General features: G+C 40.8%; 3 non-coding genes and 3 pseudogenes across 3 annotated transcripts; all 6 read left to right on the top strand.

Moving 5' to 3' along the window:
- Positions 1–2,518: 2,518 nt before the first annotated feature.
- Positions 2,519–2,737, top strand: LOC139724184 (U2 spliceosomal RNA; annotated as a pseudogene).
- A 1,066-nt stretch (positions 2,738–3,803) lies between these two features.
- On the top strand, positions 3,804–3,995 carry LOC139724152 (U2 spliceosomal RNA). The gene has a single exon (XR_011710430.1). It is a non-coding gene; the product is annotated as a U2 spliceosomal RNA (small nuclear RNA).
- A 6,243-nt stretch (positions 3,996–10,238) lies between these two features.
- Positions 10,239–10,430, top strand: LOC139724151 (U2 spliceosomal RNA). Its single transcript, XR_011710429.1, has one exon. It is a non-coding gene; the product is annotated as a U2 spliceosomal RNA (small nuclear RNA).
- A 1,196-nt stretch (positions 10,431–11,626) lies between these two features.
- Positions 11,627–11,813, top strand: LOC139724177 (U2 spliceosomal RNA). Its single transcript, XR_011710452.1, has one exon. It is a non-coding gene; the product is annotated as a U2 spliceosomal RNA (small nuclear RNA).
- A 1,072-nt stretch (positions 11,814–12,885) lies between these two features.
- Positions 12,886–13,181, top strand: LOC139724168 (U2 spliceosomal RNA; annotated as a pseudogene).
- A 1,065-nt stretch (positions 13,182–14,246) lies between these two features.
- Positions 14,247–14,464, top strand: LOC139724129 (U2 spliceosomal RNA; annotated as a pseudogene).
- Positions 14,465–21,022: the final 6,558 nt, after the last annotated feature.

Raw genomic sequence — 21,022 nt, 5'->3', positions numbered from 1 at the left:
AGATATGTTTATTGATTGCATTACAACTCGTATAAGTTCTGAAAATTTTGTTTTGTTAAACAAACCTATTAGGTTAGATGAAATTAAGAACGCTGGTTTTGTTATGTCTAAAAATAAATCGCCTGGAATTGACGGGTTATCTATTGAGTTTTTTCAGCAGTTTTTGGATATTATTGGTGAAGATATGTTAATGTTATATAATGACATATTTTCAAATAAGTTATTGTCTGAGTCTCAACGCACAGCTGTTATTTATCTATTACCGAAGGGGGGGGGGGTGATCATTTACATCTCGCAAATCGTCGTCCTATTAGTTTGTTAAATGTCGATTACAAGATAATTTCAAAAGTATTACAGTTACGCTTTTCTAATGTCTTATCTGATATTATTAATGAGTTCCAAACGTGTTCAGTACCAGGTCGTTTAATTCATTTAAATTTGTGTTTGTTACGTGATATTGTTGATTATGCCAATTTAAATGATATTTGTTGTGCTATTATTTCTATGGATCAGTGCAAAGCGTTCGATAAAGTTGATTGGGAATTTTTATTTAAGGTTTTAAAGAAGTTTAATTGTGGTGATCATATTATTGATTGGGTTAGGATACTTTATACCGATGTATTAAAAGTAAAATTTTGATTGATGGGCAATTGGGGGAAGATGTTTTTATTAAAAGGGGGGTTAGACAAGGTTGTCCGTTATCACCGATTTTGTATGTTTTGTTTATTGAACCACTTGCTAGATATATTTTGTCACATGGGGGGATTAGGGGTCTTCATGTTCCGGGAGGGGGTGGGAAGTCAATTAAGTTGTTACAATATGCAGATGATGCGACCTGTGTTGCTTCATCACAGATGGATGTTATTAATTTCCTTCGGTCTTTTGAGTTGTTTGAAAAAGCTACTGGGGCGTCTCTTAATTTGAATAAAACTCACGGGTTGAAAATTGGGGGTTTGTCGGGAGGAAGTTACGAGGGAGGATAAATTGGGTGGAGGATAAAATTAAGATTAATGGTATTTGGTTTGGGAGGGACTTTTGTATTCAGTTGTTTTGGAAAGAACTAGGGGATAGAGCAAAAAAGAAATTATCAGTTTGGAAAAATAGGGGTCTGACTTTACTTGGGAAGGTTGGGATTATTAACTCGTGTATATTCTCATTGTTTTATTATGCTGCCCGAGTTTATGTTCCAAAAGACGATTTCTTTAAGGAGATTCTAAAGGTTGTTTTTGAATTCATTTGGGATAAGAAAACTGAGTTGGTTGCCAGGCATGTGTTTACTTTGGACTTCGTGGCAGGTGGATTGGAGTTACATAATTTGGAATTTAGAATGAAGGCATTATTTGTTCGTAATTTGTTTTGGTTTCTTTCTGGTGCAGATGTATCTTCGTGCAATTTTCTGTTCTTTCGGTATTTCTTAGCTTGCAGACTTCGAATTATGTTTCCTTTTCTTTGGTCGAATTCTGTTCCCCACGGCAACGAGTTGTCTGCCTCGTATCAAAGTGCGTGGGGACTCATTGTTAAATCATTCATGTGCAACAAGAATTTCGTTTACACTATAAGGTCTTGTAAATGTATCCGTGATATAATTTCTTTTCTTGTTCCACCTGCGGACATCCCCCGGGTCGTCGTTTCAGCTCCAACCCGGAGCTGGCCGACGATCTGGCGGGTGTCACACCATTCTTTGTTATGTAATATGTTGAAATCATTTAGGTGGCGGGTTGTTCATGGGGCCTTATGTACACGGGCAAAACTCTCACGTTGGGGAATTGGGGATGGGAAATGTTCCTTTTGCTGCAGGGAAGAAAGTATTGTACATATTCTTTGGGAGTGTAGTTCTGTGTATAAGATTTTATGTTGGGTGCACTCGGTATCTCTTCGTTTGCTAGGTTCGGGGATTTCTTTTGATAGTGATTTATTTCTTTTTCGTACTCCGTCTTCTAAGTTAAAGGCTTCAGTTTGGGCTCGTATATGGTTTCTCTATGTGGTTGTACAAAAATTAATTTGGAATCGTAGATGTACGTATGTTTTTGAAAAAGACTTTATTTCTGATGATCTGTTACTTGAAAAAAATACCCGCAAGGAAGAAATTCGCTTACGTATTTTAGTTGATCTGAAACGTTGGCCTCGGGAAAAGTTTAAGACTATTTGGGTCGAGGGGAAATCCTTTTGTTGTTTGGTGAATAATGAAGTTGAATTTAACTTCGATGAAATTTGTGTTAAACACTTTAACCCAGCTGGCCGAGCGGGCGCGAGATCGTAGGTTTATCGGATGTTCCTAAGGTGATTGTGTGAGCGTGCATGGGGAATGTCTGTGTGTGTATCTGCGGGAGGCTGCTGTGTACCTTCGGTCTCGCGGACTCTCGGTTAGCTGGCCCAACAGCTCGAGAAATTAAATACGGCAATTTCCGTAAACAATGTACGACTCGGAGTAGAGGCCAATGGTAGGTTATGCAAAAAAACAACAACTAACAAACAAAAGATTCAAATGACTTATTGTATGTCTTCGTATTGTATATGATTATCATTCTTGCCGTTGTAAATGTGTACATACGAAAAAGACCGAATAAACTTGAAAGAAAAGTATTTGTTCTTTTCAGCTTAATATCTGAAACGCGACTCATCGAGTCGCTTGAATATTAATCTGATTTTTGTACCGAGGCCATGGAATAGGGGCTTGCTCCATCCTGGCCACGGGTTGGCCCGGTATTGCAGTACCTCCGGGATCGGCCCACCCCCAAGGGGGTAATAATAATCCTTAGAAAGAATCTGACTTTGTATCTTCCTCTCTTCAATCTCTCACTGCAACAATTTCGTAGAACTCCTTGAAAATGTTCAATTGTTATACTGCAACTCTAAAACGCTTTCGCTTAAAGCTCAATGTTCTCCCCCAAACCTCTGTCTTTTTTAGTTTGTCTTCTTTCTTTAGAGATCAAAAATACTGTCATCACCATTATTCATTCCACGTATATACCTCCTTACGATTCCCTGGTCCTATTTTGCAATGGAAAAGATGGTGAAACTTCCTTTCAAACCACTAATAAGGCTAATCTGATGTTACCACGGTCTAGCTAAAAAGAAAAATGCGAAATTTTACCCTTTTGAATTTGGATAAATTAATGATGATATTGATGATTTTGATGATTCCATTTACAAAAGTTCTAATAACAATAATGTTAAAAATGGTGGCATTATTGTTTGATTTTTTTTTCTCGCCAATGAAAATAAAATTAGAGTAAGAAAACAAAGGGTTAGAAAAATTTAAATGGCAGACGGAAAGAAAAGAAAGGGCGCCTCACACGGCATTTGCAAGAGAATAACCGCAACGATGGCTTGACGTTTATCTCTCTGCCTGTCTGTCTGGTATCAAGGTTTAACACGGCACGTGGTGACGTCAGAAATTCTAGCTCTCCTAATGGTTGAAGGGTGATAATGACTATTCATATTTCCGCCAATCGCGATTTGCATGGAGAGCCGTCCTTCATTGATTGTGTTCTGAGTGAATCAGTGCGCATGACACAGTACCTAGTCAGAGTGATATAATATAGAAAAAGACAGACTCAGTTTCTACAATTTAGAAATATATAGCCTTAAAATAGCGTGTTTAGAGCAAAAGATGATCCAGAAAGTTATTCCATGGGATAGAACTTTATATTTGCTCAAAGGGTAGTGCAGGCCGTTTCGTGTCTTAAGGTAAGCTTCTCGAGATATAAGGCAGAAATGACGTTGCGGTTACTGTAATGGGTAACCATCCCTTGATGATCGATCCCAGAACAAGATTATCGTATCTGATCTAAGCAATGGTTATCGCTTCTCGGCCTTTTGGCTAAGATCATGTGTAGTATCTGTTCTTTTCAGCTTAATATCTGAAACGCGACTCATCGAGTCGCTTGTATATTAATCTGATTTTTGTACCGAGGCCATGGAATAGGGGCTTGCTCCATCCTGGCCACGGGTTGGCCCGGTATTGCAGTACCTCCGGGATCGGCCCACCCCCAAGGGGGTAATAATAATCCAAAGAAAGAATCTGACTTTGTATCTTCCTCTCTTCAATCTCTCACTGCAACAATTTCGTAGAATTCCTTGAAAATGTTCATTTGTTATACTGCAACTCTAAAACGCTTTCGCTTAAAGCTCAATGTTCTCCCCCAAACCTCTGTCTTTTTTAGTTTGTCTTCTTTCTTTAGAGATCAAAAATACTGTCATCACCATTATTCATTCCACGTATATACCTCCTTACGATTCCCTGGTCCTATTTTGCAATGGAAAAGATGGTGAAACTTTCTTTCAAACCACTAATAAGGCTAATCTGATGTTACCACGGCCTAGCTAAAAAGAGAAATGCTAAATTTTGCCCTTTTGAATTTGGATAAATTAATGATGATATTGATGATTTTGATGATTCCATTTACAAAAGTTCTAATAACAATAATGTTAAAAATGGTGGCATTATTGTTTGATTTTGTTTTTTTTTTCTCGCCAATGAAAATAAAATTAGAGTAAGAAAACAAAGGGTTCGAAAAATTTAAATGGCAGACGGAAAGAAAAGAAAGGGCGCCTCACACGGCATTGGCAAGAGAATAACCGCAACGATGGCTTGACGTTTGTCTCTCTGCCTGTCTGTCTGGTATGAAGGTTTAACACGGCACGTGGTGACGTCAGAAATTCTAGCTCTCCTAATGGTTGAAGGGTGATAATTGTAGAGTTGTGTGGTTAGTGTTAGAGGCTAACAGATCTACTGACTACCAGCTGGGAGAAGTTTTGGCTTGAAACACTTGAAACAATTAAAACACGATAACTCTTAAAACACCGAAGTGCTTAAAACACTTGACAACATAAGGGTGAACTTCACGTTCCAAAAGCTTCACAGTCTGGTAATTGTCTAATATAAGCGCCATATCTTGAGAGTGTAAAAATATGTATAACAATCTGGTGAATAAAACAAGATTGTTGGGTTCACAAAAAAAGAGTTCAGAGTTCAGAGTTCAATGTTCAATGTTCAGAGTTCAGAGTTCAGAGTTCAGAGTTCAGAGTTCAATATTGTGGTGTACCGAGCAGGATACTTGCAACCGGATCAGCATAGCGTAAAATGACCGCGGATTGTGGAGTCCAAAGTTCATATCATGCAATCATAAGTCCAGCATGAACTTTCATGTAGTGTCCATTCAATCTTCCTGAATGTTCAAACTCTTTAGTTCACCAAATCTTTCCTTTTTGTTTCTTTTTGTTTCTTTTTTTTTTTGTTGAAAAAACTAAACAAGTAAAACCAAAAGGTCTAAAATCTACAAAAATAATACAGCAACCGCTCAACGTTCATGGTCGTAGGATCGAACCGGCAGTCGACGTCATCTACCGGATCGTCGCGCTCACATCTCGTAGTCCTGGAATCGAACTGGCATTCGACGTCGCCTACCAGATCGTCGCACTGGGGTCCTCCGGAACGGTCGTTGGGGTTGGTTGACATCGCCTGCGTTGTCATCTGCAGGTAGAGCATCGATGTCGACGTCTCGTCGGTCTGCGATGTCGTCGACATCAGAGTCAGGAGGGTCGTCATCATGGCGTACCTCAGCATTCACCTTCTTGAAGAACGAAATGTTCCTCTTTGTGACGTAGTTACCTCTCCTGGCTACGACAGAGTTGCCTTTTCTGCTGACAACGATCAGTGGTCTGTGGTCAAATGGAGAGCTAGCCTTTGACGACTTTGGCTGCCTGACCAGTACAACATCACCTGCTTTCACCTCACTATGTTTGCTGTTCATAGCTTTGTCAGCATACTGTTTCATCCTTTCCTTTTGGATGTTGTCTCTGTTTCTCATGTTGCTCTCTGCGTCCACTTCATGCAGGGGAAGCGTGATTTGTGGCAGCTCACACTTCATCTCTCGTCTGTTCAGGGCTTGGCACGGTGATGAATTCGTTGTCGAATGGGGTGTGGCTCGATAAGCTCTGAGAAACTTGAAGAGTTGCTGCTTCCAGCTTCGTCTCTCAGTATGAGCTGTTCTGATGACTTTCACAAGGGCTCTGTTAAACCGTTCAACAGCTCCATTAGCTCTAGGCCAGTATGGCGTCACCTTCCTATGGTTGAACCCGAGGTGATCGGCAAATGCACTGAACTCATGGCCACTGAATGGAGGTCCATTGTCACTTTTGACGGTAACCGGCACACCTTGTCGAGCAAATATAGCGTCGAGGGCAGGAAGAGTTGCTTTGGCTGATGTCGAAGAAACTATTTCCACTTCCGGGTATCTGCTGTACTCGTCGATTACAACTAGCAGGTATTCACCTGATGGTAGTGGACCGAGAAAATCAGCCGAGACTTCTTGCCATGTCCATCTGGGAGGTCCGTCATTCTGAGGGGTTCTGGTCTCTCAGCTCCATCTGATATGGCAGCTTGGCAAGGTATGCATGACCTCACCTTTTCTTCCACCATCTGATCCAGCCTGGGAACCAAACCTTTTCTCTGAGGAGGCTCTTTGTTTTCACTATTCCTTGGTGTGAGGCATGGGCCAGGTCTACTGCCTTGTTGACCAATTTTGTTGGGAGTACTAGTCTGTTTCCCCTGAGGATCACACCTTCATGCACCGAAAATTGTTCTTTGCTTGACTGGTATGGCTTCAGTTCTGGCCTGTTCCAATGTTCATGTCTCTGTGTCTCGATGGCTGTCATCAGAAGTTGGAGATTCTCGTCTTCCAGTGTGGCTTGCGTCACTTCAGCCAATGTCATAGCTTTGGGTACTGCATGGCTGCAGACATAGTTCAGGTACTGGCTATCTCTGTCTGGCGAGCATGCTTCTGCTTTGTCTGGATGTCTGCTCAAGTAGTCGACTGGGTTTTCCTCATCTCTGCCAGGTCTGTACACCAATTTGCAGTTATATGGCATCAGTCTCAGTCTCCACCGTTCGATTCTGGCAGACATCGGGGTTTGCTTCTCAAAGATCCTGAGCAGAGGTTTATGGTCTGTGATGACCTGGAATTGAGCACCGTACAAGTAGAGGTGGAATCGTTCCACTGCCCACACAACAGCAAGCATCTCTCTCTCCGTCTGGGAGTATCTGGTCTCTGTGTCTGTCAGAGATCTACTTGCATACGAAATTGGTTGGTTGTTTTGACAGAGCATTGCACCAAGGCCTTTGGGGCTCGCATCCACCAGCAGTAGTGTGGGTTTGGTTGGATCAAAGTATGACATTGTCTGTGCGTTTGTCAGTACCTCTTTCAGTTTCTCAAATGCTCTGATTTCCGGCTCTCCCCAAGTCCACTGTACATCCTGATGAGTCAATGCTCGAAGAGGTGCTGTAAGTGCAGCATAGTCCGGGATGAATCTGGATATGTAGGATGCCAGGCCTAGTAGTGACTTCATCTCTTTGGCATTCTGAGGGGCGTCAGCATTGATTATGGCCTCGATTTTCCTTGGGTCTGGGCTCAATCCTTGCCTGCTGAAGACATGGCCATAAAATGTCACAGAGGGTTGTGAGAATTGACACTTTTCTCTCTTGAGTCTGACATTGTGAGAGTTGAGTCGATCTAGCACTGCTTTCAGTCGGGAATCATGTTCAGCCTGATTTTTCCCGTAGATGATTATGTCGTCTGACACATTTTTCACACCATCTAGTCCACTCAGGAGTTCAGCCACGGCAGCCTGGAAAATTTCACTAGCCGAATTGACCCCAAACAGCAATCTCTTGTATCTCCTGAGGCCAACATGAGTGCTGAATGTTGTGATGTATCTGCTGCTTTCATGTAACTCAAACTGGTGGTAGCCTGCTGTGAGATCGAGAGTGCTGAAGACTGTTGCACCATTCATATCCTCTATGAGTTCATCCAGTGTTGGCATTGGGTGTCTCTCTCGTCTATGGCACGATTGGCTTCTCTCATGTCAATACAAATGCGTACCTGACCGTCAGATTTCGGTACTACAACAATGGGGCTGATCCAGGGTGTAGGTCCATCAATTTTCTCAATTATGTCCTCTTTCTCTAGTCTCTCCAGTTCCTTCTCCACGTCCTTTCTCGTGTGGAACGGGATACGACGATGCTTCTGTTGCTTTGGTCTCACCTCGTGATTGATGTGTAGCTTGATTTGCTTTCCCTTCACCTTTCCTGTGCCCTGGAAAAGAGTGGCATACTTCGTGAAGATTTCGTCAGTCAGAGTGGTACTTGTAGATACCTGGTTGATTGTGATCAATTTGAGCACGGATGCAGTCTCAAAGCTCAGCAAGTTGCCTGTGTTGGACTTCACGACAAAAAATTCTGCATCACAGCGTGTGTGTTGTTTTGTCTGGAGAGGCACATTTACAACACCAATGACTGGAATGGGCTCATCTGATCCATACGGAAAAATGTGCGAATGGGCCTTATGCAGTATGAACTTGTGCGTAGTTTTCAGGTCATGGAATGTAGGCGCGTCCATGATATTTACTGTTGCCCCAGAATCGATGATCACCTCCATTCCTTTGTGACCAACCATCAGCTGTGTAGTGGGTAAGTGCTTGTGTCCGTTCTGAGCACTGTAGATTTTGTCTCGAATGGTGAATGAATACTCATCGTCTGGTTGGGTGACACTGGTTCCAGTCACATCATCACTATCCTTTACATTGTTGATTTTCCCTCTCCGTGATGAGGAACGGCATACTTTGGCGAAATGACCCATCTTGTTGCACGCCTTGCACTGCTTTCCTGCTGCTGGGCAGGACGTTTGATGAGGGTATGGGCCTCCACAGTAATAACATGTCCCAGAAGGCTTTGGCGTCGTTTGAGGACGTGTGGCATTTTGGTTATGGACATGTTGCTTCTGGCCGTCCTGTTTGTAGCTTCTGAATTGGGATGACTTATTCGCCCTTGGGGGTCTGCGGCCCCTATTCCGCTGAAGACTGCGTCCTCTTGTAGCATTGACAGCGTTGTGAGTGGTGTCGGATGATTCAAAAGCTCTGGCCTGTGCCTCACTGGCTTCCAAAGCCCGCCCAATATCCAACAATTTAGTCAGTGTTAGGTCGTCCCCCTTACTGAGGGCTTGCCGACGAAGCTTAGGAGATTGACAGTGGGCGATGACTTGAGCCATTATCTCCCTATCAGTATCCGGAAACTTGCAGTTTTTCGCCAGCATGCGAAGGCGAGTGACATACCGGGTACTGATCAAGGGACTCGGTTTGTTCTTGCTTTCCCTGCCTGAAGATGTACACTTCATACATCGAATTGGACTTCGGCTGAAAGTACTTGTTTAAGGCATCGACCGCTTTGTCATAGTCATCATCGTCACCAACGTTTTGGAGAGTATCAAAGATTTCGTCCACCTTCGGTCCAGCATAGTGGAGCAAAAGGGCTCGTTTTCGTTTGGCTGAAGAGATGTCTAGTGCCACCATTAAACGTTCAAAGCGACTAAGCCACTTGGTCCATTGAGGGCCAGGATTATTGTCAGTCTCAACAAATGGTGGAAAAGCTGGTAAGGCACTCATTTTACTTGTGTACTCGTATTCAAACAAACGAAGGCTACGATTACTGGTACTCACTCAGCTCACTGTAATGTGACGACGTCATGCACACGTTGACACCATGGAAGACAATGCATGGGACTACAGGGATGAATTACTGCATCGCTATCACGTAGTGGAAGCATTCGTTGGGGCCCGCCGATCTACAGCAAACATGGGCTCGTAAGCACATTACAAACTTCTCGTCGCCATTGTAGAGTCGTGTGGTTAGTGTTAGAGGCTAACAGATCTACTGACTACCAGCTGGGACGACCCAAATAAAGAGAATATCACGGCGGATCTGGCGTTTCACTTGTAGCTGTTTAATCTCTCATTTCTGGTGTGTTCACAGTACATTCCAACAACAGGGGGCGCTAGACCACATTAGTGGTCTACAACACTACAATAATGACTATTCATATTTCCGCCAATCGCGATTTGCATGGAGAGCCGTCCTTCATTGATTGTGTTCTGAGTGAATCAGTGCGCATGACACAGTACCTAGTCAGAGTGATATAATATAGAAAAAGACAGACTCAGTTTCTACAATTTAGAAATATATAGCCTTAAAATAGCGTGTTTAGAGCAAAAGATGATCCAGAAAGTTATTCCATGGGATAGAACTTTATATTTGCTCAAAGGGTAGTGCAGGCCGTTTCGTGTCTTAAGGTAAGCTTCTCGAGATATAAGGCAGAAATGACGTTGCGGTTACTGTAATGGGTAACCATCCCTTGATGATCGATCCCAGAACAAGATTATCGTATCTGATCTAAGCAATGGTTATCGCTTCTCGGCCTTTTGGCTAAGATCATGTGTAGTATCTGTTCTTTTCAGCTTAATATCTGAAACGCGACTCATCGAGTCGCTTGTATATTAATCTGATTTTTGTACCGAGGCCATGGAATAGGGGCTTGCTCCATCCTGGCCACGGGTTGGCCCGGTATTGCAGTACCTCCGGGATCGGCCCACCCCCAAGGGGGTAATAATAATCCAAAGAAAGAATCTGACTTTGTATCTTCCTCTCTTCAATCTCTCACTGCAACAATTTCGTAGAATTCCTTGAAAATGTTCATTTGTTATACTGCAACTCTAAAACGCTTTCGCTTAAAGCTCAATGTTCTCCCCCAAACCTCTGTCTTTTTTAGTTTGTCTTCTTTCTTTAGAGATCAAAAATACTGTCATCACCATTATTCATTCCACGTATATACCTCCTTACGATTCCCTGGTCCTATTTTGCAATGGAAAAGATGGTGAAACTTTCTTTCAAACCACTAATAAGGCTAATCTGATGTTACCACGGCCTAGCTAAAAAGAGAAATGCTAAATTTTGCCCTTTTGAATTTGGATAAATTAATGATGATATTGATGATTTTGATGATTCCATTTACAAAAGTTCTAATAACAATAATGTTAAAAATGGTGGCATTATTGTTTGATTTTGTTTTTTTTTCTCGCCAATGAAAATAAAATTAGAGTGAGAAAACAAAGGGTTCGAAAAATTTAAATGGCAGACGGAAAGAAAAGAAAGGGCGCCTCACACGGCATTGGCAAGAGAATAACCGCAACGATGGCTTGACGTTTGTCTCTCTGCCTGTCTGTCTGGTATGAAGGTTTAACACGGCACGTGGTGACGTCAGAAATTCTAGCTCTCCTAATGGTTGAAGGGTGATAATGACTATTCATATTTCCGCCAATCGCGATTTGCATGGAGAGCCGTCGCTCATTGATTGTGTTCTGAGTGAATCAGTGCGCATGACACAGTACCTAGTCAGAGTGATATAATATAGAAAAAGACAGACTCAGTTTCTACAATTTAGAAATATATAGCCTTGAAATAGCGTGTTTAGAGCAAAAGATGATCCAGAAAGTTATTCCATGGGATAGAACTTTATATTTGCTCAAAGGGTAGTGCAGGTCGTTTCGTGTCCTAAGGTAAGCTTTTCGAGATATAAGGCAGAAATGACGTTGCGGTTACTGTAATGGGTAACCATCCCTTGATGATCGATCCCAGAACAAGATTATCGTATCTGATATAAACAATGGTTATCGCTTCTCGGCCTTTTGGCTAAGATCATGTGTAGTTTTCATTTCAGAATCAGTATTCTTGTTGTGCTTTATATATCAATTATATGTATTCATGTTTATACAAATGTAAATATTATATATTGTGAAAGTTTTATTGAATAAAATTGAAAGAAAAGTATCTGTTCTTTTCAGCTTAATATCTGAAACGCGACTCATCGAGTCGCTTGTATATTAATCTGATTTTTGTCCCGAGGCCATGGAATAGGGGCTTGCTCCATCCTGGCCACGGGTTGGCCCGGTATTGCAGTACCTCCGGGATCGGCCCACCCCCAAGGGGGTAATAATATTCCAAAGAAAGAATCTGACTTTGTATCTTCCTCTCTTCAATCTCTCACTGCAACAATTTCGTAGAATTCCTTGAAAATGTTCATTTGTTATACTGCAACTCTAAAACGCTTTCGCTTAAAGCTCAATGTTCTCCCCCAAACCTCTGTCTTTTTTAGTTTGTCTTCTTTCTTTAGAGATCAAAAATACTGTCATCACCATTATTCATTCCACGTATATACCTCCTTACGATTCCCTGGTCCTATTTTGCAATGGAAAAGATGGTGAAACTTTCTTTCAAACCACTAATCAGGCTAATCTGATGTTACCACGGCCTAGCTAAAAAGAGAAATGCTAAATTTTACCCTTTTGAATTTTGAAAAATTAATGATGATATTGATGGTTTTGATGATTCCATTTACAAAAGTTCTAATAACAATAATGTTAAAAATGGTGGCATTATTCTTTGATTTTGTTTTTTTTCTCTCGCCAATGAAAATAAAATTAGAGTAAGAAAACAAAGGGTTAGAAAAATTTAAATGGCAGACGGAAAGAAAAGAAAGGGCGCCTCACACGGCATTTGAAAGAGAATAACCGCAACGATGGCTTGACGTTTGTCTCTCTGCCTGTCTGTTTGGTATCAAGGTTTAACACGGCACGTGGTGACGTCAGAAATTCTAGCTCTCCTAATGGTTGAAGGGTGATAATGACTATTCATATTTCCGCCAATCGCGATTTGCATGGAGAGCCGTCGCTCATTGATTGTGTTCTGAGTGAATCAGTGCGCATGACACAGTAGCTAGTCAGAGTGATATAAAATAGAAAAAGACAGACTCAGTTTCTACAATTTAGAAATATATAGCCTTAAAATAGCGTGTTTAGAGCAAAAGATGATCCAGAAAGTTATTCCATGGGATAGAACTTTATATTTGCTCAAAGGGTAGTGCAGGCCGTTTCGTGTCTTAAGGTAAGCTTCTCGAGATATAAGGCAGAAATGACGTTGCGGTTACTGTAATGGGTAACCATCCCTTGATGATCGATCCCAGAACAAGATTATCGTATCTGATATAAGCAATGGTTATCGCTTCTCGGCCTTTTGGCTAAGATCATGTGTAGTATCTATGATTTTTAATTATGAACTCATTTTATATCCATGCAATTGCCATTTGTAAATAATGTACATGTGTTCAGAGTTTTGATGAATAAAATTGAAAGAAAAGTATCTGTTCTTTTCAGCTTAATATCTGAAACGCGACTCATCGAGTCGCTTGTATATTAATCTGATTTTTGTCCCGAGGCCATGGAATAGGGGCTTGCTCCATCCTGGCCGCGGGTTGGCCCGGTATTGCAGTACCTCCGGGATCGGCCCACCCCCAAGGGGGTAATAATATTCCAAAGAAAGAATCTGACTTTGTATCTTCCTCTCTTCAATCTCTCACTGCAACAATTTCGTAGAATTCCTTGAAAATGTTCATTTGTTATACTGCAACTCTAAAACGCTTTCGCTTAAAGCTCAATGTTCTCCCCCAAACCTCTGTCTTTTTTAGTTTGTCTTCTTTCTTTAGAGATCAAAAATACTGTCATCACCATTATTCATTCCACGTATATACCTCCTTACGATTCCCTGGTCCTATTTTGCAATGGAAAAGATGGTGAAACTTTCTTTCAAACCACTAATAAGGCTAATCTGATGTTACCACGGTCTAGCTAAAAAGAAAAATGCGAAATTTTACCCTTTTGAATTTGGATAAATTAATGATGATATTGATGATTTTGATGATTCCATTTACAAAAGTTCTAATAACAATAATGTTAAAAATGGTGGCATTATTGTTTAATTTTTTTTCTCGCCAATGAAAATAAAATTAGAGTAAGAAAACAAAGGGTTAGAAAAATTTAAATGGCAGACGGAAAGAAAAGAAAGGGCGCCTCACACGGCATTTGCAAGAGAATAACCGCAACGATGGCTTGACGTTTGTCTCTCTGCCTGTCTGTCTGGTATCAAGGTTTAACACGGCACGTGGTGACGTCAGAAATTCTAGCTCTCCTAATGGTTGAAGGGTGATAATGACTATTCATATTTCCGCCAATCGCGATTTGCATGGAGAGCCGTCCTTCATTGATTGTGTTCTGAGTGAATCAGTGCGCATGACACAGTACCTAGTCAGAGTGATATAATATAGAAAAAGACAGACTCAGTTTCTACAATTTAGAAATATATAGCCTTAAGATAGCGTGTTTAGAGCAAAAGATGATCCAGAAAGTTATTCCATGGAATAGAACTTTATATTTGCTCAAAGGGTAGTGCAGGGCGTTTCGTGTCCTAAGGTAAGCTTTTCGAGATATAAGGCAGAAATGACGTTGCGGTTACTGTAATGGGTAACCATCCCTTGATGATCGATCCCAGAACAAGATTATCGTATCTGATATAAGCAATGGTTATCGCTTCTCTGCCTTTTGGCTAATATTGTGAAAGTTTTATTGAATAAAATTGAAAGAAAAGTATCTGTTCTTTTCCGCTTAATATCTGAAACGCGACTCATCGAGTCGCTTGTATATTAATCTGATTTTTGTACCGAGGCCATGGAATAGGGGCTTGCTCCACCCTGGCCGCGGGTTGGCCCGGTATTGCAGCACCTCCGGGATCGGCCCACCCCCAAGGGGGTAATAATAATCCAAAGAAAGAATCTGACTTTGTATCTTCCTCTCTTCAATCTCTCACTGCAACAATTTCGTAGAATTCCTTGAAAATGTTCATTTGTTATACTGCAACTCTACAACGCTTTCGCTTAAAGCTCAATGTTCTCCCCCAAACCTCTGTCTTTTTTAGTTTGTCTTCTTTCTTTAGAGATCAAAAATACTGTCATCACCATTATTCATTCCACGTATATACCTCCTTACGATTCCCTGGTCCTATTTTGCAATGGAAAAGATGGTGAAACTTTCTTTCAAACCACTAATAAGGCTAATCTGATGTTACCACGGTCTAGCTAAAAAGAGAAATCCTAAATTTTACCCTTTTGAATTTGGATAAATTAATGATATTGATGATTTTGATGATTCCATTTACAAAAGTTCTAATAACAATAATGTTAAAAATGGTGGCATTATTGTTTGATTTTGGTTTTTTTTCTCGCCAATGAAAATAAAATTAGAGTAAGAAAACAAAGGGTTAGAAAAATTTAAATGGCAGACGGAAAGAAAAGAAAGGGCGCCTCACAGGGCATTTGCAAGAGAATAACCGCAACGATGGCTTGACGTTTGTCTCTCTGCCTGTCTGTCTGGTATCAAGGTTTAACACGGCACGTGGTGACGTCAGAAATTCTAGCTCTCCTAATGGTTGAAGGGTGATAATGACTATTCATATTTCCGCCAATCGCGATTTGCATGGAGAGCCGTCGCTCATTGATTGTGTTCTGAGTGAATCAGTGCGCATGACACATTTCCTAGTCAGAGTGATATATAGAAAAAGACGGACTCAGTTTCTACAATTGAGAAATATATAGCCTTAAAATAGGCTATATAGGGTACTGTGCAGGCCGTTTCGTGTCTTAAGGTAAGCTTTTTTAGATATATAGGGCAGAAATTACGTTGCGGTTACTGTAATGGATAACCATCCCTTGATGATCGATCCCAGAACAAGATTATGGTATCTGATATGATTAATGAGTATCGCTTCTCGGCCGCACTTCAGGCACGTCCGTGGCTGGCCTTCATACCGTATCCAGCATTCCCTGCCACCCAAGCTGAGGGTCGAAGGGACATCAGTCTTTAAATCGATACGGTACTGTCGAGTTCTGTTGAACAGTCCCGGGTGCTCTCGGTGCTGAAGGTGCCTGCTCGCCAGCACCTTCCCGTAGCTGCTGAGTATGAATCGCACCTGGTTGTCATCGACCTCAAACGGGACGTGAAGCACCGTCACGATCTTGTTGACCAGAGTACGCCATTGTCACCGCCCGCTGATCTTGTTGGAGCACTCGTACGAACTTCTCTTTGTACTCCTCCTCCTTGAATGTCACGTCGAACTTGGCCCCCGGGGAGGCTCTGTACTGCTACAAGATGGTCAGCTACAGACACATCAGCCTTCGTCAGAACTTCAAAAATATCAGCATCCTTCTCCATAACAACTACCAAGGCACTCCGTGATCGCTGTACTTCGGGCATTTTCGCGAATGATCTTAGCCAAAGGCCGAGAAGTGCGGGTCAACGGGGCCCGGGAGTGCCGGGTGGTGAGGTGTTTCAGATGCCGGAAAGAGGGGCACGTTGCGTCGGCGTGCCGGGAGATCATCACCTGCACGGTATGCCTGGAGGCCGGACATTCGTTCCGCTCGTGTCCCGTATCTTTCGCCGGAAAGCTGAGCAGGACCAAGGAGTGGGTGAGTGGAGGGGTGTGGCTGTTCCAGCGCAAGCCACGCCGGCCGACCAGCCCGTAGACGGAGACGCCCCGAGTACTTCGAAAGCAGGGGATGCGCCGGCCGCGCCCGGAGTGACACCCGCGGACCCGCCGCAGAAGGAACCTCAGCGGGAGCCGCCTGCCCAGACGAAGAAAGGGAAGCGCCGCGTGAGGGATACCTCCATTAGCGACACTGATAGTCAGCCGGAGGATTCAGGTTCTGATATGTTCGACAATGATACTCCGTGCCCGTGTTCGGACTGGGCGCAGTCAAGGTACGCTTCGGACACCGACTCTGAGCGACTGGTGGTGGACGAGACTCCGGGCGACTCGAACATGCAGGTATCGCAGGATGAGCCGTTCAATGTTGTGAAGCGGAAGGGAAGAGCTGCCGCCTTCCCCGCCCCGGCGGCCGCCTAGGATTCGGACTGACTGTAGTTAAGTAGTGCTTCCCTTCCTTTTTCTTTTTTCTCTTATTCGTATTTTAATTTAATGAATATTTCTATTTATTCTCTTAATGTGCATGGCATTAGGGATTCAGTTGAATGTCAAAAGGTTTTATCGTTTTGAAAATTTTTGCTTTTGATATTGTTTTACTTCAAGAAACTTTTTGACCTCTTCCGATTTAAAGGACAAGTTCACCTTCATATACATGTGGATTGAGTGAAGGCAACAATGTTAGTAGAACACATCAGTGAAAGTTTGGGGAAAATCCGACAATCCGTTCAAAAGTTATGAATTTTTAAAATATCTGTGCAATCACTGCTGGAGGAGAAGACTACTACAGTGTATGATGTCACATGCGTACAACGATATAAGGAAAATAAAAAGAGAATTTCACAAAACGTGGCTTTTTGAATAAAGTGAACATTTCCTCGACTTGTTACTGACTTATGTTAGGGGTAATATTATTCCCCCTGACTTCTGAAAGAGAGAAGTCGAGTGTTCTTTTATTATGTGAGAAAAGTGAGAATATCTTGAATTTTCTTTATACTTTCTTTATATAGTTGTACTCATGTGACATCACAAGCTATAGTAGTCTTCTCATCCAGCCCTGACTGAGCAGAAACTTCAAAAATTCATAACTTTTGAACGGATTGTCCGATTTTCCTCAAACTCTCATTGATGTGTTCTAGTAATATTGCTGCACTCACTTAACCCACATGTCTATGAAGGTGAACTTGTCCTTTAAAGGTCTTTAAATCAGTTTGGAAAGGTCCTGTTTTTCTCTCTTCTTCGTTGTCTTCTCATTCGTGCGGCGTTATTATTGCTTTTTCAGCTAAGTTGCCATGCACTTTTCCCAAATTCGTTTTGATAATGAAGGGCGTTATGTTTCCGTGTTGTGTTCCTTCGCAAATTTTTCTTTCCGTATTTGCAATGTTTATGTTCCGTGTGAACCTGCAAAACGTGTTGATTTTTTGAACAGTTTATTTTATCATGCAAGGGGACATGAACCTGTTATTTTGGGAGGGGATTTTAATTTTGTTATAAATCAGAAAGATAGGGTTGGGGAATCGTTAAATACATTTTGTTTTGTTGGTAAAAAAGAATAATGTTCTATTTTGAGGGCATTTTCTTAAATTGATTCTTGGTGTAAACTTAATTCTGATGCAGGTCACACGTGGTTTCATTTTTATGTAAAAATTTAAGTTCTAGAATTGATAGAATTTACGTTACAAATAATTTTAAAGTTATAAAATCTGTTAAGATTCCTTTCCATTTTTCGGATCATGTTATTGTAAATACGTCTATTTCAATGCCAAATGTTCAGTTTAAGCCTAAGTCTTATTGGAAGTTTAATGTTTTGTTATGTAAGAATGAGACCCCCGATGAGAATACCGACACCAAAATCATCCAATTTTGCAGAAGTGACCTCGGAGTCGATATCTGCGAGGAGGACATTGACCGTACTCATCGACTGGGCAAGCCGAGCACGCACAACCAAGCCAGTGGCGTCTCCACCAGAGGCTCGTCAACGAAAAACGCTTCACGGACACCTACCCGGAACCTGATTGTGAAATTTGCCAACTACCGCAAACGCGAAACTGTTTATAGTGCGAGGTTCAAGCTCAAGAATGCAAACAACATAGTGTACATCAATGAGAGTCTCACTAAAAAGCGAAAAGATCTGTTCTGGAAGATCAGGAGCAAATACAAGAAAATAATCAGCAGAATATGGACCCAGGATGGACGCATTTGTGTCAAGCTACGTAATGACATGGGACGTGTGATTGTATCAAGGGAAGACGACCTCACCAAACTAGACAGGTACTTAAACTGAACTTAAACTGAACTCAAGAATTTCTGCTTCAACAGCAAATTCTACAATACTCCACAGCCCATAAACAAAGAAAGTAATATATTGATTGGAATATCTGCGCAATTTTGTATACGAATATATGCCAGTTAAGCTCATAATGTTGTGATTATTCAATACACTTATTTTGTCCAAGTTCCCTCTGTTCGCATTTGTATACGACCTTATAGTGGTTAGTAAACTGTTGTATGTATTACATTTATTTTACTGTATATATCTATCTACCCTACAGATCATTTCAAGTAGATGTTAGTGTTTGTTTTTGAATGTAGAATCGTTTTTGTTTTTATTTATGGTTGAATCATCTTTTTGTAACGTTTGTCAAAAACCTGTTAAATGCAATCATAAGGCCTTACTCTGTACAAATTGCACTCAATGGATACACATTAAATGTGGATGTGTCTCTTCTAAGCAGTATAATGATACATCTTATCAGTTCTTTAAGTGGGAATGTCCCAGGTGTCTTTTTCAACAAATGCCATTCTGGAACGCTGATATGAATACTAAATATCAGCAGCCCCACCTGGCTGATTTGTCACAAATGTCATGTGATGATGACTCCTCAAGAATTTCATCTGAATTTCCAAAAAGTAAGGGATTAAAAATTTCGCATATTAATATAAGAAGTTTGAGAAATAAGGTTGATGATTTGAAATTATTTTTGGAGAATAACCCATATGAAATACTTTCAATCTCAGAAACGTGGCTCTGTGAAAGTATATCCAACTCTTTATTACACATAGATGGATATTGTTTTGAAAGGAGGGATAGAGACGAAAAAGGTGGAGGAGTTGGTTGTTTTATAAAAGCTAATATTTCATATGTAAGAAGAAGTGATCTCGAAGACAGTGAGCTGGAAATGATGTGGCTTGAAATAAGACTACAAAATCACAATTCAAAGTTACTTGGTATTGTATATCGCCAGCCAAACAGTGGAAATACATTTTTTAATCGTTTTGAAATAAATTTAGAAAAAGTTAGTGATTTATCAAAGGACATTTTGATACTTGGTGATTTTAACTGCAATATGTTGACAAAGAATAATCTATCGCGGCAAATCTTTGATTTTTGTGATAACATGCAATTTACTCAATTGATCAAAAACCCTACAAGGATAACGCCAAACAGTAAAACTCTCATTGATTTGATTCTTGTTACAAATAATCTAAAATCATTGGAAAATGGCACACAGTCAATGGGAATTAGTGACCACTCATTGGTTTACCTTGTCTTAAAAGAAAAACCGCCAGTATCAAGATGTCCACTGATAACATTTCGTTCGTATAGGCATTTTGATGAAGATGCATTTAAGCAAGACCTCGATATCATACAGTGGGATGATCAGTTTGTGAGAAATGAAAACGTAGAACAGATGTGGCATGTCTTCAAATGTAGAGTAAAAGAGGTCTGTGATCGTCATGCTCCCTACATCACTATAAAAAGAAAGTCTAAAGGGTCACCATGGATAACGAATGAGTATTTGAGTATAGCACGTGATCGTGATTATTTTAAGCGCAAATATGATAAGTATAAAAGTTTGTATTATTGGGAAAAGTATAGAAATATGAGAAATGCAGCAAATGTTCTGAACAAGAAACTGAAACGAAATTATTATAAAAATTTATGTATTAAGAATTGTGATATGAAATCATCATGGAGAGTATTGAAACAATTGTTGCCTAAAAAAGATTGTAGTTCTGAAATCAAGATTGTTTTGAATAATGAAATTATAGAAGAGAAAGAAAAAGTCGCTGAACTTTTTAATAAAGTTTTTAATAATGTACAAAGTGAAATTTTAGGTAATACGGACACCCGAAATCTTAATGCAAATGCATTAAAGACGCTACATCAGACTGAAAATGTATTTAAGTTTGTTGAACTCAAGGAAGAATTTGTATTAAAGGAACTATCTCATCTTGATACGTCTAAAGCAGTTGGAGTTGATGACATACCTCCAAGGTTGCTTAGAATAGCTGCTCCTTACATATCTGGTGCTTTAACAAAGCTGTTTAATTGTTCATTAGAACATGGCTGTTTTCCGAGCGAGTTTAAGATAGCAAAAATAACTCCTATTCACAAAGGAGGAAATCGAATGCAACTAGGTAATTATAGACCCATCTCCGTGCTGCCAATATTGTCCAAAATTCTTGAGAAAGCTGTGCATACGCAATTATATACATACCTGAACGAACAATCAATGTTAAGCGAATTTCAATCAGGATTTAGACCTGGTAGATTTGAAAAGGGCCTTTGATCTTATACCTCATCATTTGATTTTTCAAAAAATGTTATGTTACGGCATTAATGGAGTTGAATTGGCGTGGTTTAAGTCATACTTCTTAAATAGGCAACATTGTACTAGCATACAAGGTACCATGAGTAACTATCTCACAGTGAGATCTGGTGTACCACAAGGTTCCATTTTGGGACCGCTGATATTTTGTTTGTATGTCAATGATATTTGTAATCTAAATCTCCATCCGGAGACAAACATCTCTCTGTATGCA

This window comes from Diadema antillarum, unplaced genomic scaffold, assembly GCF_040938485.1.
Source record: "Diadema antillarum isolate AM-2024a unplaced genomic scaffold, OU_Dant_1.0 scf00000207, whole genome shotgun sequence".
NCBI lineage: Eukaryota > Metazoa > Echinodermata > Echinoidea > Diadematoida > Diadematidae > Diadema > Diadema antillarum.
Note: the sequence above shows the minus strand (reverse complement) of the source record. Positions and strands in the feature narration are given on the sequence as shown.